Here is a 14,150-nt window from a genome sequence, read left to right as displayed (position 1 = left end):
TCATGTACTTGTCACACCACACAATATTCTGTTCATTTTTATTATCATTAAAACATGTAAAAAAACAAAAACAAACTCTCTTAATTCACCAAACAAAATTAAGAGGTTCTGATTTGGCCCATGCAGCATTTCGCTGACCATTGGTATAGAGTAATACCATCTTACTTTTTACCGTAAAAATAATTGAATAGACATGAAGAAATTAATAAGACTCAGGTATGCAGATGCTATTTAGGGGGGTGAGGAAGCAGCTTATTGTATAAGTGGCTAAACCATTATTGTGTTATTGTCTTGCCTATTAATTTTAAGGAGTATACATCACAGTCTATAATGGGCATTGAGGGTTCTAATGCATGCATGTGCGTGTCTGTATGTGCATGTGTGTTTGTGTGTGTGCCTGTGTGTGTGCGTTTCACAGGAAACTGAGCAGAAACTCCATGGCAGACACGGTCCTTACTGGCTGGTCCACAGGGAATGTGCAGCCACTGTTGATAGAAATACCCGCCAGATACAGCAGTTCGTATGGCCTCTGGGTACAGGTGATGACTGATGAATGCCATCTGGTGTCAATGCCGGGTCTGCTGAATCTGACCAGCTCTTCTTGGTGTGACCCTGATGCCTATGTGATGTGTCCTGGGGCTGCCTGTGTGTATCCAAGGCTTTCCAACCTTTCCTGTCCTTCTCAAACCCAGTCAATTTCCTTCCTATACATTTTTTTTTTTCTCACAGGACAGCCAGAATGGCTTTCTGTTGCCTGAGAGAATCAAAGAAAAATACCAATGTTCTCCCTTGAGTGTTGGACTTACATGGATATAATTGTGTAATTCTGTTTATTTTCATTGTATCATTTGATCAATAGCTTCATACTCCTAAAATACTGAAGAAAAATGTGATGTAATTCATGTTTGCTTCTAAGGCAAATGTTTATTTTCAGTAACCTAAGTTTAACTTCTCTCTAAATTGTAGTTGAGATCACCTGTTTGCATCTGTTTTTATTTAGAGTGATGTTCCCAGGAGGCATGATAATGCAGCAATGGACAAAGACAGGAACAAGACACAGTTTTACCATCTTCCTACAATTTGTAGATAGGACAGTGGAAAGAGAAGCCACATTGGGGTTGGGCATGCAGAGATCTGGTCCTAAATCGATGTGAATTTTGCCAAGTCCTTTTGCCTCACAGAGCTCTAGGTTCTTATCTGACAAGCAGGAACCAGACCATCAGATCCATAGAGATTTAACCAATGGAGCCTTTGAAATCTTCACATGGCCTGTGTCACTGTGAGGTTGCTGGATGGTTATGACAAGAAATCACATTAGATTCACTGTGGCAACATTGTTCATGAAACGGGATAATGTGTTTCAGCGATGAACCACCCATGGCCTTACGACAGATGTATTTCCACTTTGAAAAGGTGTGTGTGTGTGTATGCATCTGTGTGTGAGACAGCGATCGGAAAGTGTAAATGTGTGCATTTTCATTTTACACATCTTACATTTTCCTTTAATTTGTTCGAAAGCCTGTTTTGTTTGTGACTTCCATTCCTGGAGGTCCATGAGTTGTTAGTGGTGAAGATGGAACAGATGTGTCCCACCCTGGAGACTGCTGCCCTCAGGGACTGAGCAGCTGCAAACATCCCTCTCTCATCTGATTCCACTGTTTCTTCCACATGTACACATCATGAGAAATATTGTTCAATCAATATATTTCTTTAAATCAACTCATATGCTTATTTACATGAATTTACCTAAAACAGAAACTTGATATCACTTCTGTAAATGAAAAAATTAAACTTTCTGGCTATAAATAAAGTGTAACAATAATACTCATGCCAAAAAATACCCCTCCAGTGTTATGAAGTTCAAGTTAGGGGTACAGATTCCTGAAGGCCCTGGTCCTAAGTCATAGTTGTTCCTGTTTAAAGGGGAGACAGACAAATGTTCAAGAGTCCCCTCAATGGAGGCTTCCTTCCGAAATTCATCAGAAAGTTTAAAAGAGAGTTTTTCCTCATGTTGTTAATTACTTTCACATATTTTAACATATATTAACATTTTATATGGTAATATGTTTTTGACATTCCCCTCCAAAATGTTCTCAGGGGCTGGCAGTGGTTTCTTTCTTATATTATGGGAGCCCTGCTCTTTACTGAATTTTGTCATTCTGTCATAGGGTAAAACTTTTTCGTCTCTACAGAACTCTCTCCTTTCCAAGTGGACACCCACAGATTGGTTTGCTTGTGGGATCCTAGCATATTGGAAATGAAGGAACCTCAGAAATTGTTTTCATCAAACACCTCATATTGCAGAAGGCAAAATGAAGGTTCAGAGCAGAAATGATTTGTCTGAGGATGCAACACTCTTCTGCAGCAGAGGGAAGCTGAGCTCTGCAGACCCACCTAGCACTGAAGAAGCAGCCCGTCCAAGACAAGGCTTCATAAAAAAGTGACTTTATCAGTTGGTGGCTTCATTAAAAAAAGATACAGATTGAGAAATTGTTTAAACAGTGATCTCTACTCTATATAATTACTCTTTTCTTTTAATTTGAAAGTATGGCCCAGAAGCGGTGGCTCACGCCTGGAATCTCAGCACTTTGGGAGGCCAAGGTGAGCAGATCACCTGAGGTCAGGAGTTCAAGACCAACCTGACCAACATGGAGAAACCCCTTCTTTACTAAAAATGCAAAATTAGCCAGGCGTGGTGGTGCATGCCTGCAATCCCAGCTAGTAGGGAGGCTGAGCCAGGAGAATCACTTGAACCCGGGAAGCAGAGATTGCAGTGAGCCGAGATTGCGCCATTGCACTCCAGCCTGGGCAACAAGAGCGAAACTCCGTCTCAAAATAAATAAATAAATAAATAAATAAATAAATAAATAAATAAATAAATAAGTATTCCTTCCCCGATCTTTTGATGTGTGGAGCCAAGGTTTTTATTTGCGGAAGTCTGCGGGGCTGGTGTGATCTCTCACTCATAAACCATAACCTTCCTAACGGGCCATCTGCAATATCCTGTTGTGTTTCCTCGAATGTGGGGAAATGACTTAAAGACACTTCAGAATAAATCAGAGGAAGGGACCCTTCCAGAGCTTAGATAATTTTCCGTTGTGTTTTAGAGTTCTGTTGCCCATACCTAATTTGTCAGAAATGGTTTTAGTCACGTAGTTTTGTAGAATCTTTCCACAGCATGAATGCTCCTTTTCATAGAAGCGGCTCAATCTGCTCACGGATTTATAGAATATAAATGAAATGAGGGCAGCGTAATAATGACATAACAGAGGCTGGTACTACCCTTGCAGCACCCCTGACAGAAGCAGAAATGCCCAGGCAGCTGGAGAGAGAACCAGCCCCTGGAGCGAGCGCCCCCTGCTGGCCACGGCGGGGAATGCAGGGTATGGGATCACCTGGCAAGCAGGTTAAGTGGAGGTTGTTTCAAAAGCTTCTTCTCTAATCTTTCGGGATACTACAGCTGATTTACATGAAACTCAATCTGATGCTTTAGTAGACCGATGAGATCAAAATTAACAAATAGATCCTAGAAATTGTGCCATTTTTAATATTTGTGAAGTACCTGCTTAGCCAGGTGTTGATGGAGGACAGAGGATTAAGAGGAAGCCTTGACTTACAGGCACCCAAGCAGCCGCTGTGTGGATGCAGATCTGGACGATACGGCCCCAGGGCTTGTTCTTCCAGCATTTCTATTATTCTCTCTCTCTCTGTCTTATAGGCAAATTAGATTATGTTTCCGGGTTAATACATGGAGGGATTAACTGGGATAAAGAAACATGATTTTAGGGTGTAAATCTCCAAAGTGTCTATGGTTCAAATGTGGGATCTCACGTGATGGTCTTGGACAAAGAGAATGTCGTTGATTCTCAAGATTTAAACACAAGAGAGCCTCTTACTCCTCCCAAAGCTAGGGAGGGAGGGGATGGAGATGGCCCAGAGACATTCGAATTGGAACTCAGGATCAGTATTGGAGACCCCACCCTGTGACACAGACATCATGGACAAGTTCCTTGAGTGTTGGAGCTTTATTTTCCTATTGGATAAAATGAGAATTATAGCTTCTGTGGAGGGCACAGGGGTGATCTGTGAGGATCACAGGAGATCATGCATATCGAAATGCTTTGAAAAGCATCAAGTACTGAAAAACGTCCAGCTTAGCCATTAGTAATAGTGACTGTGCTGGGAGTCTGGACTTTCTTCTATCCAGCTAGAAACACTTTTATTGTGTTATTTTTAGTGTTACACCTGCACATGCTTGTTTGAGCAGGTATTAACGGTATAAAGATGCCAGGCTCAGGCCCACAGTGGGCCAGTTGATGTAAATTGTTCTATAATAGCCTAACTTGACAACAGCTAAATGTCATAAAATGAATTGAGGGTGGAGTGTGGGGGTGAAGACACTGCCTAACTCCTCCCCACTGCTGGGGAATGACATCCAGCCTGTCACCCGCTGATGGCAGGTTATGTAGGAGAAGCAAATCCATTAAAATAGAAGCACCGCTGCATGTCCATGATTACTTCTCTAATGTTATTGTCTAGCTCTGCGCTTGATCCGCCTCTGATAATACTCAAGAAATAGAACAGCAAAGTTTGCTTGTTTTAAATCTGGTAATTAATGTCTGTTTTGCTTACATTAATGGTTTCTTGCGGGAAGGATGCATGCATTATTAAATGTTGCTTAAGGAAAAAAAGTGTTATGTTGGTTAACAATTTTTGACTACAAATAATGGAAAACGATACCAAGGCTGGCTTAAGTAGAAAAGTAATTTAATACTTCCTATAAATAATAAGCCAGGGATAGCATAGCCAATTTATCCAGTAGTCTCAACAGCCACCATGCCTGAGGCCCATTGTACTATTAAAAGGTTCATGAAAATATTTTTATTTTAATTTATTTTAAAATTAGAAGAAAAATCATATAATAATATTTTAATAGGGTGGGAATCCACAGAGCAAAAGCTTCTGAAGCACCCAAAGTCATAACATAGCCCTGAGGGGTAGGCGTGCCTTCAGCCTTCATTTGCTGTCAAGAACACACCAAACTCCTTTGACTTCCCCCTGCTCTCTCTTCTTTTTTATGTCATGCTGTTGACACTTAAAAATAGGCTTTTCCTTTGCCTCCTACCATCATTGACTCTGTTCACCCCACTCTAGCTCCCTACTCTCTTATTTCCCCATACTCCAAGGCTGTGTCTGCAGCAGGATCTCTGTCCTGGGTCTTCTCTGTCTGAAGTGCGTTTCTTTCAGGTAACTTTCTAATTTCACTTGCTCCAGGAGTTTTCTTGGCTTCTCAGAGAAACTTTCTTTTATATGTAAAAAGGATAATGAGGCCAGGCATGGTGGCTCACACTGTAATCCCAGCACTTTGGGAGACCGAGATGGGCAGATCACCTGAGGTCAGGAGGTCAGGAGTTCAAGACCAGCCTGACCAACACAGTGAAACCCTGTCTCTACAAAAAATATATGTATAAAAAAACTAGCCAGGCATGGTGGCGGGCACCTCTAGTCCCAGCTACTCAGGAGGCTGAGGCAGGAGAATTGCTTAAACCCAGGAAGCAGAGGTTGTGGTGAGCCAAGATCGTACCACTGTACTCCAGCCTGGCGACAGAGCGAGACTCGGTCTAAAAAAAAAAAAAAGAGAGAGAGAGAAAGAAAGAAAAGATAATGAATGAATCAGTGAAAGATAGATGCACCAGCCCAGACTTCAAAACCTCTGGATGTCAGCTCCCATGCGAAAGCATGAGAGTCTCATCTATAGATGACCCAAGGGAGTCTCCCCATCGCTCCTGTAGTTCCAGCCACTTGGGAGGCTGAGACAGGAGAATGGCATGAACCTGGGAGGCAGAGGTTGCAGTGAGCTGAGATCACGCCATCGCACTCCAGCCTGCCTGGGCAACAAAGCAAGACTCTTTCTCAAAAAAAAAAAAAAAAAAGAAAAAAGGCTATTGGCAAACTGTCCAGCATTGTGCCATAGGAACAAAAGAGTGGATTTAAAAAATAGAAGCAGAGGTAGGTGTTTTTAAAAAGATATGTACTGAATTAAGAAAGAAGCAGAATGAGTATATTATTTACCCCAAATAGCAATATATATTGTGACAGAACACGTAGATGTCTCCATGACTGTAACAAAATACATGTTAATTTTACGTAAGTGGCTGGCGATAAAGAAATGAAAACGGTAGTAGAATGTGGGGTTTATTGTTTGTTTGTTTAGACGGAGTTTCACTCTCGTCACCCAGGCTGGAGTGCAGTGGCAAGATCTCGACTCACCTGCCTCCCAGGTTCAAGCAATTCTCGTCCCTTAGCCTCCTGAGTAGCTGGGATTACAGGCACCCACCACCACGCCTGGTTAATTTTTGTATTTTTAGTAGAGATGGGTTTCACCATGTTGGTCAGGCTGATCTTGAACTCCTGACCTCAGGTGATCCACCTGCCTTGGCCTCCCAAACTGCTGGGATTACCACACAGTGCAGGAGTGAGCCACTGCACCCAGCCTGGATGTGGGTTTAATAAGGAATAACTGCTAGGCGAGCCAGTTGAAATCCTTAATACTTGATTACTTTTTTATCTTACAAAAATGGTAATTGTACATAGTTCAACATAATGAGTGAACAAAAAAGGATTCTTTCACAGATCAATGATAATAACAACATGCCCTGAAAGATAAATGAGGTGAGGTTGACCCTTCGCATCTGCGTTGAATGAAATAAAACTAAACTCTAGATTCTTCTGTAACAACTATACTTCCCAGACTTGGTTTCATCTTGCAATTCCATTCCACTGAGTGAATGGACTTGGTTTCATTTTGCAATTTTACTCCACTGCTTCTAAATGTTGTTGTAGAATGATCCACGTAACAGAGGGTCCTGCCTGCTATCAGAGAGAAAGTCACTACTGTCTGGAAAATACCATCTGAAAAAAAATGACTAAGTGGTTTTCTTTTGGTGACTTCAAACCCACCAAGTTAAATACAGAAAGGTAGAGATAGTTTTAAGAGTAATGCTCTCTTCCAGCAACTGATGGATTGCAGCGGCATTTATTCATTTTGCATTTTAAGAGAAAAGCAGTTTTCTTCTGCTTTTATTAGTGTGCTTACAGATGTGGAAGGGAACCGAAGGAGGACAAATGAAGCATGAAGCTTTCTGTTGCTCCATGGGTCTGCCTCTCCTCAGTGTCTCCTCACCACCCTCCGAGCAGTCACAGGGACCTCTCATTTCATAGAGATCTTGAAACAGGAGAAAAGTGCCTAGATAAGTCATGTGGGGTCTGTGTCCTACCTGTTAAGGAACAGTGATTAGGAAGCAGGAAGACATAGAGGAAAGGATGCAGGGACAGAGCAGGAGCCCTTGGTCTGAATCCTTATATGTAAGTAACTTTATGCATGTGATTTTGGCAACTTTCTTCCCAATTAGACCTCAGCTTTATTGTTTAAAAATTAGTAGGTTGGAGTGAATGAAACCCCAAATCTATACTATGCTAAAGCTTTATGTGTTTATTTGACAAGTTAAGGAGGGTTTTTTGTTTTGTTTTTGTTTTAGTTTTTGTTTTATTTTTTGAAGAGCCTGGGTCTCGCTCTGTCTCCCAGGCAGAAGTGTAGTGGTGTGATCATAGCTCACTGCAGCCTCAAAGTCCTGGGTTCAAGCAATCCTCACATCTCAGCCTCCCAAGAAAATGGGATTACAGGTGCATACCACAATGCCCAGTCATTTTTTTTTTTTTTTTTTTTTTTTTTAGAGATGGGGGTCACATGATGTTGGCCAGGATGGTCTTGAACTCCTGGCCTCAAGTGACTCTTCCCACCCCAGCCTCCCAAAATGCTTGTATTACAGGCATGAGCCACGCACTCAGATCTCTTCTATGTCTGTAAGTACAACGAATGCAAAGAAGATCATTGAAGAGAAGCAACTGATGGATCGTAGCTTGAGAGGCTCCTAACCACTCCCTGGATCCAATTGCCTTTACATGGGCCCAAGGTCCCATCTCTCAGTTACTGGAGCCAGTGGCAGCTTCCCAGATTCTGTTTCTTCATCTGTGAAATGGGATTTTCAACCATATTTATCTCATGTGTTTTCACATGGTACAATGTCTGGTATTCTACAAACTGCCGAAACAGTAGTTATTTTCATGTTGAAAATATTTTCCTTCTGGCAAACGTAGTTTAAAATCACATTCCTTTAGCCACTGGTAAGTTGAGGCATCTTCTACAAAGATTCTATTTTCCATTTTCATTTTGCCTTTAGTAAATTGTCTCTTGATATTGGTTACACATTTGTTTTTCCCTGTTTGGTTGTTTAGTTTTTCCTGTGATTTAGTATATTATGATGTTAAGCTTTGTTTTACCTAGTGCATGTGTAGAAGACGAAAACGGACTGCAAGTGATTTGTAAAGATTATCATCAAGAAGTGCAGTGTAATTTTCTATCCTTGTGATGTAAGCTGTCCTCGAGGTGTGCTTTGGCCAATGGAATATGGCAGACGAGTCACTGGACCACTTCTGGGCCTGGGCTTCAAGAACCCTTGCCACTTCAGTTTGTTCCCTCTTAGAATGTCTAAATCCTGGGGAGGGGGGTGGGAAGGGGTGAGGGAAACCCTATATCTACTCTCTAGAGGTTGAGAAGCCACATGGAGAGAGCCACCTGGTCAGCATCAACTTCTCAACAGGGCTACCAGATGACTACAGCCATGTGAGTGACCCAGGCTATTCCAGGTAGAAGAACCAGTATGCTAAGCTCAGAGTATAACTCCAGATTCAGAGCAATAAAATGGCCATTTCAGCCACTATGTTTTTGGGTATCAGTTATGCAGCAGTAGATGGCTGATCACACACACACACACACACACACACACACAGACACACACACACACACACACACACACACGACATCCTTCTGTGCCTGTGCATACATATTTAGCATTATCACAGGAGAGGGAGACTATTACTGAGATTTTTGGGGACAAAAATTGAACCCCTATTTTGTATATTTTCTTATTGCTTGAGTTTTTACAATAAGCAAGCATAATTTTTTACATAAAAAAAACAGTTTGCTAAAAGATAATAGTCTGGCTCTGCCAATTGGAAACATGTCTTCAGGGTGACAATGATTTTTGTTACTCTGATTTTTTTTTTAATCTCAAAATGTTATCTATGCTATGAGCTTCCAAAATCTGATTTAAAGCTTTTAGAAATACAAGAATTTATATGTGATCATCTGCATTTTGGCTGGATCCTTCTTGACTTGAGCAGAAGAGGTCATGGTCTAGTTTTAATATGTGTAAAAGGGAAATTTTAAGAATGAAAAGCTCAGTGACTAATTTAGGAAAATGTTCCACTGTATGTACAATATATTATAATTAATGAAAGGGATTATACTATCGACACAGTTTTGAGCTTGCTGTTTTCACTTCAAAATATTTGTAGACATCTTTCCATGTTGACACAAACATTCTACCACATCAATTCCATATAGATTCTATAATCTATATAACATAGCATTGTATAACCGTGCCATAACCTATCAACCAGTTTCTTGTTGATGCACATTAGGGTTTGCAGGTAGAATTTCTGAATGCAAACAATGCTTCAGTGAACATCATCGCGTACATATTTCACAATAGGTTCTTAAGGTCCTTCTGCCAGGGCAGAAGTTGAATGTCTATATTGCGATATTGTTTTTAGGTTTTTACTCCGATGGACAGGACCAGTTTTCTCATTCCCCTGTGAAATTTGGTAGGGGTGACAGGAGACAAATGTGTAAAGGGAATGCAGAATGAAACCAAAGAGACCCGTGAAGACCAGGTGTGCTGCTTACTCTCTGTTTGTTTCCACCCCATCCACTTGCAACTGCTCTTCACCACACCTTGTGCTCAGGGACTGACTCCTACAGACCTCATCACCCAGCTCCTCTATCAGCCGTGATAAAGGACTGTGGTCAGTGTTGGCTAGTGGGAGGCACCGGAAGGAGTTTGGAAGGTAGAAAGAAAAAGACCAGAGGGTTTCTTTCCACTTGTTTTCTGCTTTGGCAACATGGTTTCTGGCAATGGCTGCATCCATTCAGAGCCACAGCCCCTCTCACGTAGCCCCTCTCACGTAGCCCCTCTCACGTAGCCCCTCTCACGTAGCCCCTCTCACGTAGCCCCTCTGCCATGGAAGTAGCTTTCAAGGGGCTCCAGCAACACTGTATCTCCTCTTGGTCCTTCAGATCCAAGGATGATAATAGCTTTCTGATGATACCAGTTTCTGGGTTCCTCAATACCCTTCTTACTCTTCTTAACCTTGTAAATATTCCCTTCAAACCCCCGAATACTTTCTTTGTGAAATTCTATCCCATAAACCCATTTGAGAGGAATCTTACTTCCTGTTAGGGCCATACTGATTCACCCGGCTTGAGTGCTTGAATTTCATTCTGTGGGCAGTAGGCACAAATAAGGAAGGCCTGGATTTGGTCCTCACTGCTCAGCACTACCTCCCTGCAGGAGCCACTGGAAGAAAGGGTAGGACAGCCTGTACCATATCACATGCACGGGGGCTTTGGAACATCTTAAATTATATTGGATCTGGAAGAACTTGAGTATTCCTTCAGTGGCAGTTCAGGAATAGGTCTGGGTCTTTTAGTAAAAAGGCCTTTTGTTCATTTAATACTCCAGTACCGTTGCTTTGAGGAATTTCTATGAACATTCAATGTGCAATATTGTTGAAAGGTTATTAAGGGAGTTTAATTCATTGAGATGTATTTAAGTTGCGACAGAACCTGACATCCCATATCCTCCTGAATTATATCGCCTTCTCTACTACAAATTTATCATTGGGTTGAGCAGCAGCGAATGGCCAACCTTTAGCTCCAATTTTTAAAGCAGAAATAGTTGGAAAATGGACCCTGAGACTATGTTGGTTTGATTTAGCAAACACATAGAACTGGGTAGAAGAGAATGAGATTTGGTGTGCGTAATTTAGCCATTTCAGGGAATCGTTGTGAAATGTCAACTTCCTAGAAGGATTAGGTGTTCCAGGAAAGAAGTAATAAACTTCAAGAAAATAGACTAACCTCGATTTTGAAGGTAATTTACACTTTTCTACTGCACCTTTTGCTTATTCCTTGAAATACAGTTAAATATCCATTGAAATTATAAGGCAAATCAAACAGCTAGTGTACAGAGAAACATGGGGACGCTGCCTCATTAAGAATGCTCTGCTGTCATTTGGTAGTACTAATTTCCAATTACTGCTATAACAAATTATCACAAATTTAGTGGCTTAAAACACTAGAAATGCATTATCTTACAATTCTGGAGGTCAGAGGTTTACATTCGATTTTGATGAACTGAAGTCTAAGTGTTGGCCGCATTCCTACTGGAAACTTCAGGGAAGAATGGTTTCTTTATCCAGTTCCGAGAAGTTGCCCATGTGCTCTGTTCTGTGACTTTCTCAGTCATCAAAGACAGTAGCATAGCATGTGAATTTCTCTCTGACTTTCATGCCCTGTCTCACTCTTTCACTTTTAAGAACCTTTATGATTATATGGAGCCTGCTAGATTATCCAGAATCTTCTCCCCAACTCAAGATCCTTAATGTAATCATGCCTTTAAAGTACTTTCGATACAGAAGGCAACATATTTACAGGTTCTGTGGATTTGAACATGGACCTCTTTAGGGCCCCATTATTCTGTGCATCACATGTAGCATATAACATTTTCTATTGTAAACAACAGAGCTTCAGATTTTCCTAAGGAAGGGATGGATTGACTCATGAATTGGAAAGGGGGCTTCAATAAGTGAATCTGGAGATACCTATACATGTATTTTTATATCTATACTCTATCTGTATCTCTATCTAGCCATCTGTCTTGAAATACTAACTGATCAGAATCAATTTGTTTATCATTCCACTGCTTTCTACATTTTGCATTCAATCATGTTTTCAGTGCTCACTACATCTCAGGCTCTTGTGAATTAGACATGGTCATTTCCTGAGATACTTACAGCATCATGGGGAAATGAACCTGTCTGTTTTGTGACACACATAAGCAAAGGGAGCATGACAGGGGAGCACTACCTGCAGCAGATTGGACATTAGTTACAGCAGCTTGCTCTTACATCTTCCCAAGGTTCTTAATGGACATGTCCCTTATAGCGCTTGCCACATTCTGTTTCAATAATGAGCTTATTTCTCCAGCTTTTCTGTGACTTCTCAAAGATGGAGAGAGTCGGGCATCTGTTTCTTTGCATTCATAATTCCCAGCACAGTGCCTGGCATGTAGTTAGTACCATACATTATTTATCCAATGCAGGTTATCTCATGGGGCTAAGTAGTTGTTTCAGCTGTCCCTGCAGGCAATAGACTGGGACATGCATGAGTAACAGGAGCTGGAAGGGACAGAAGGCCCCTGCCCCATCCAGAGGGAGGATCAGGGCCTCAGCACAAGGCAATCCTTGCCATGTTGGAATGTGGGCTCAGTGCGGCTGGATCTTCCTGTAATCTCAGAATATTGGAAACGGTTTCATGTGTGAAATCCAGATTTGTTTTCTGTTGGTAACTAATATTCATTGCTTTAAGATTGGAAACGGTTTCATGGGTGAAATCCAGATTTGTTTTCTGTTGGTAACTAATATTCATTGCTTTAAGATGCAGATAAGGCTGGGGAAAAAGTTGTTTAAAAATGCAGCCCTCTCTCTTCCAGTATTTGATCTTTGATTAAAAGCTTGTGGACATTTTTCACCTTCTAGGCTGGTGAGGGGGAAGGGGCAGGGGGTGGAGGGGAGCTGCCGCATAGGTCTGGATAAAAACGTGACTTAGAGGGGCAAAGGGGCCTGCAAGTGTTGAATGTCCATGCCCTCTCTGACGTGGAAACCTCAAGCTAAAAAATGCGAACACTGGCACCTTATGGCACTGCTGTTCCCGGGCCCTTAGGGACATTTTGCCTCCTTCCGCTCTTCTCTGCTGGGCTCTCCTTTGAAACTTAAGTAGAAATCAATTATCCAAACTGGGGACTGGAATTCCAAGATACCCACTGGTGGCTGAAGCTCACTTTTCCCTAATTCAGTTGCTATTCACAACTTAGCAAAGTTGCAAAAATTTCAGATGGGACAAGAAAAGGAGAATGCTACAGAAATCTCCTTCTAGAGTTGATTGACTGAGTAGAAGAATCATCTCTATCATAACACGTCTTTTAATTAAACTACGTTGTGTATTAATTTTCTCAATGCCAATCTCACTACCCTCAGCAGACTCTAAGCCTCAAGTAGTCAGAAAATTTTCATCTCCTGAATTGCCCAGCATAGAGGGTAGCTGATAACAGATATTTTTAATATATTGAATGTTTACATGAGATCAAATCAAATGTGATTTAGCTTATTTCATGAGACATTTTGAAAATTTTGATAAAGGGGTGTGGTAAAACACTAAGATTACTATGTATCTTTCTTTACATTCTCATTACAATTAGGCCTAAACATTTTAGATGTTTATAAACAATGTTAAAACAAGGACGTTTATTTGATAAGATCTGGTATCCATAAGAATGTAACATTTATGTTTGTCTTAAGATAAAAAGTTTGAGAAAATTTTTTTGGATAGCAAGAAAAATTGCTTGAACTCTAGAGATCTAGAAAGATTTTGAATTCAAGTGAAAGATACTCTTTAAAATACCATTCTAACATGGTTAGAAATATATTTCCACTACATGATTATAGAGATGGACAATCAGCCGTGTTTACTGGAATGCTTAGCTGGGCTGGGATGATCATGGCTCAAGATTTGGCTTTCCAGAGCACAGCACAGCAAAACAAAACAAAACAAACAAAACAACAAACAAACAAAACATTATCTTTAAGGAAGCCTGACACTGTTTTAATTAACATAACAGCCATTTCCACCACCTTCTCCTTTGTCCCCTCCCACTAAAATACCTGCAAAGCCAGGCACTCACTTTACCAAACTTCCTTCTAACAAAAGGTGGCCATGTGACCCAGGGCTGGCCAATGAGGTCTTAGACGGTTATTTGAGATTTCTGGGAAAACTCTTGCCTCCTTAACAAAACGAAAAATATGATAGGAACTTTCCCTCTTCTTTGTGCTGTGAAAAGGTTGTGATGGCTAAAGCTGTGCAGCCATCTTGTGAACATGAGTTGCTAAGCAGGAGAATGGAAAATCAACAT

The sequence above is a fragment of the Rhinopithecus roxellana genome, chromosome 10, assembly GCF_007565055.1.
Source record: "Rhinopithecus roxellana isolate Shanxi Qingling chromosome 10, ASM756505v1, whole genome shotgun sequence".
Classification (NCBI taxonomy): Eukaryota; Metazoa; Chordata; class Mammalia; order Primates; family Cercopithecidae; genus Rhinopithecus; species Rhinopithecus roxellana.
This window is presented reverse-complemented; position numbering follows the sequence as displayed.